Source organism: Trichosurus vulpecula, chromosome 1 (assembly GCF_011100635.1).
Source record: "Trichosurus vulpecula isolate mTriVul1 chromosome 1, mTriVul1.pri, whole genome shotgun sequence".
Classification (NCBI taxonomy): Eukaryota; Metazoa; Chordata; class Mammalia; order Diprotodontia; family Phalangeridae; genus Trichosurus; species Trichosurus vulpecula.
In genome coordinates this window covers 561,624,500-561,628,516 of record NC_050573.1, presented here as the reverse complement: position 1 = coordinate 561,628,516, position 4,017 = coordinate 561,624,500, and the positions used below count along the sequence as shown (strand labels likewise).

General features: G+C 40.5%; 1 pseudogene; it reads right to left on the bottom strand.

Moving 5' to 3' along the window:
* Window positions 1–1,274: 1,274 nt before the first annotated feature.
* Window positions 1,275–2,115, bottom strand: LOC118841859 (annotated as a pseudogene).
* Between the last annotated feature and the right edge of the window lie 1,902 nt (window positions 2,116–4,017).

The following is a 4,017-nucleotide window of genomic DNA, read 5'->3' as shown; positions in this document are numbered from 1 at the left end:
ATTCTGTTTTTTTTAAGTTGTTATTTTCTTCAATATTTTTTGTTTCTCTATTACTAAGCTGTCAATTCTCTTTTTAAATTTTTCTTGCATCTATCACTCATCTTTTTCTTTACTATTTCCAGGAATTCTTCTTGGGGTTGGGTCCAATTAGCATTTTCTTTGACACTTGGTTGGTAGCTGTTTTCACATTGTTCTCTTATTCTGAGTTTGTGTCTTGGACTTCCCCACCAGTATTTTTTATGATCAAATAATTTTTTTCTTGTTTGCTCATTTTTCTAGTCTTTTTCTTGCCTTTGAACTTTATGTTAAAGTTGGGCTCTACTCACACAGGTACTCACACAGCTATTATGTCAAGCTTCAGGCTTTTTTGTACAGCGTTTTTTTTTTCAGAGATAATTCTGTGAGTCTGCAAGTTTTTGTTGCTCCCAAGGTGGTGGGATCCTGGTATAGTTGTGGTCACTGCCCTCCTGCTTTAAACTCTGGTTTTCACATAGGAAGGACCCCTTGTCCCCTGTAGGCACAAGCCTCAGGAGTCTCTTTGCATTGGAACTGTGAGCAAGGCCCCTGCTTCCTTGTGACCCATGCCCAGCACTCCTCTCCACTCTGGAATTAGGACCCAGAACTGGATATGGACAATAGACTTCCCAATCGGTATCGGCTGCACCCAGTGCCAGTAAAGGGTTCCCTCTAATCAGGGATTGTCCAAGCCCCTTTCTCTGGGTTGAGAGCTCCTAAGGCTGCTGCTCCCACCACTGTTGCTGATGCCAGTGTTGTGGTTAATGCATGTGTGGGCTCCAAACAAACTTCTATCCCACTGTCATAAATTTCCTAAGATTTTTTAGGTCTGAAAAATGTCTCCTCCTGACTTGTTTGCTCTGCTACTCTAAAATTTGATTTGAGGCATTATTTTAAAGTAGTTTGGAGGGCAATGTTGAGAGAGTTCACCTGAGTTGTTTCTAATCTGCCATCTTTTGTTCTAAGATTTTTAAGAAAAATTTCCCCCCTCAGCAACAGACCATTTTGTTTTTAATAGAGTTGGTTGACTGAGAAACTTGAAAGACTTTTACCTCCCAAAATGATTTTTCTTTGGTTTGGATGAATCTTAAGATGATATCCTTTCATCTCAATTTTTACCTAGTCCTTTGTGATTGAATGGACACTACCTCAGGCAAACAAAATGAAGCCTTGGAAAGGAGGAAAAAAACTTTTCGTCATTTTAGTTTTTTTTTTTTTTTTTTAGCAGGTATAGTTCAATTTATTTGTTTATAAAAAACATCTATGTGGTTGCCACAGCAGCTGCCTGGGTCCTCTGGACAGACACTCGAGTGTGAGTCTTCCCAAGATGGTCAGTGAATTCCTGATAGGGAGACTTGGTGAACACAGTCTCCTTCCACAGGTCTGGGGTTAGATAGCTGTATGTTTTGGAGATGGCATCAACAGTAGCTTTAGCAAAGTTGCCCAGAGTGGCAGTACAGCCTCTTGCAGAAGTATGGCAGTCATCAATTCCAGCCATCATCAGGAGTTTCTTAGGCACAGGAGTTGAGACAATGCCAGTACCTCTAGGAGCGGGAATCAGGTGCACCAGAACCAATCCACATTGCCCAGTGACCTTGCAGGGCACCGTGTGAGGCTTGCCAATCTTGTTCCCCCAGTAGCCACATCTCACAGGAACAATGGACAGCTTAGCCAGAATGACAGCACCACGAATAGTTGTGGCCAGTTCCTTGGAGCACTTGACACCCAGACCAACATGGCCATTGTAGTCACTGATGGCCACAAAAGCCTTGAACCTAGTACGTTGTCCAGCTCTAGTCTGTTTCTGAACAGGCATGAAGATCCCAGGAAGAAATCTATGATCTCAGACTCCTTGAATGGGTGCAAGAAAAGATAGATCTCTTCCAAAGACTTGATCTTCATGTCCTTGACTAGGCGGCCCAGCTTAGTGACAGGAACCCACTCCTTGTCTTCGGCCTTTCCTCCCCGTGCTCTGTGGCCCTGGCCCCGGCCTCGACCTAGGCCCCCACTGCCGAAGCCATTGTGGAAGCTACCCTGACCTCCGACTCCGGGGCCCCTGGGGCCTCCCGCACCTTCTGCAGCACCGGCGTTGTCCGCCATTTGGTTTTCACTAGAAGTAGAAGCTTGTCATTTTCTTGTGACAGTATTTGTCTTTGCATTCTGGGAAATACTTCTTTACATAGTTTTTCTTTATTTCTCTTTTTGTAGGAAGTAGAATATATTTTTAGAGCTATAATTTTGTTTCTTTTTCTTATATCCTGGAATTATTAAATGCATTTTTTATTGTTTCCTTGGGTTTTTGAGGTATAACAAGCTTATCCTGCCTTGGCTTCATTTCATTCAACCTCTGTATTGATTGATGTAGTATAAAAGTCTGAATGGATCTAAATATATGTATTTGCTATATGTTGACATAGAAAAATGTCATTGGTACTGTTTTTATGATATAAGTTCAAGTTTTTTGCTGTATTGTTATATTTTGTTGTTCAATTGTTTCAGTCATGTCTAACTCTATGTGATCCCAATTGGAGTTTTCTTGGCAAAAATATTGGAATAGTTTTCCATTTCCTTTTCCAGCTCATTTTAGAGATGAGGAAACTGAAGCAAGCAAGGTTAAGTGATTTGTCCAAGATCACATAACTAGTAAGTGTCAGAGGCTAATTTTGAACTCAGGTCCTCTTGATTCCAGGCCCAGTGCTCTATCCACTGTGTTACCTCACTGCCCTTTACTATTATATTGTTAATCATGTATATTTATCCATACTGAATCATTTTGCTGCAATATTATATATTTGTAAATTACAGAAACAAATTATTGCATTAATTTGTTTATTAATATGATCACATATGGAACAATCTTTAGAAAATAAAGAGAGCTAAGTTACTTGAGAAGTAATGCTTTTGCTATAGAAAAGCATAGAGGTTTAGATCCAGACCTCAAGTAAGGACATTTTAAGATCATTGGGCAGAAAAGTAAAAGAGTTGAAAAAGTGTATAATTAAGGCTACTGAGTTAAGGCAGGTGAGGTAACTCAGGAAGTTTCTCTAATCCTCACAGAGAATTTTGCCCATGGAGATATATCTGAGGAACTAACATTAGGCATTTATTCCTAGGAATTTTAGACTTGTTCATCCTCTGAGGATGAGGAACCTCTTAAAGAAATAGGAGCTCTTCTAATCAAAGAAGGCATTCCTACAGAGAGATTGAAAATCACAATTACCCCCCAATAATTCCATTCTTTCTATGAGCACCACAAAAACTCTCCCTCTCATGGTACAAGATTACCACCAAAATTGGCATTTCACTAGGCACAAACTATATCCCCCAGAAGAACAACCGTGGACAAACAAAAGTAAGCCTGGAACACTAGAAAGTCTCTAAAACAAAGTTATGATACTGTCAGATAGCCTAAGGAATATTGCTTCAAAGGCAGTGAATACCTTCTTAGATGCAAGGCCAGATGTTACCTGGCAGGAATGTAGACAAGCTTTAGCTCAGATGTTTGAGGGGGGTGGATCAGAAGACATCATTCCTAATTTTGTCTCTAATGTTGTCTAGAAAAAAGGTGATAAGCCTATTGAGTTCCTTCTTTGGAGAGACTGATTCAGATAAGTCCTATGAATCCTGAGAATACAGGAAAAACTACACTACAGAGACTATTTCAGGGCTTGCTATAGGATTCTCATGCAATTGACATCATTAGATTTATGTAGACACAGAAACCATTGCCAACAATGGCCCAGGTGAGACAGTTATTCTTGAGCTTCAAGGATCAATATAATCCACAGGTCTCAGCTTCAGCTGGCTCTAAGTCTTCCTGGGTTTGGGCCACAGGAGCAAAGCAGGACAATAGCATGACCAGTGCTAAACTGCAGTCACAGAACCTGAGAAAATCAGGTAAGACATGGAACAGTGAATAACACCATTCCTGAAGAGGTAGAGAACCAAGGCAACGGGGGATATGAAAAACTTGCATATAACCACCTCCATCAGGTAATTATC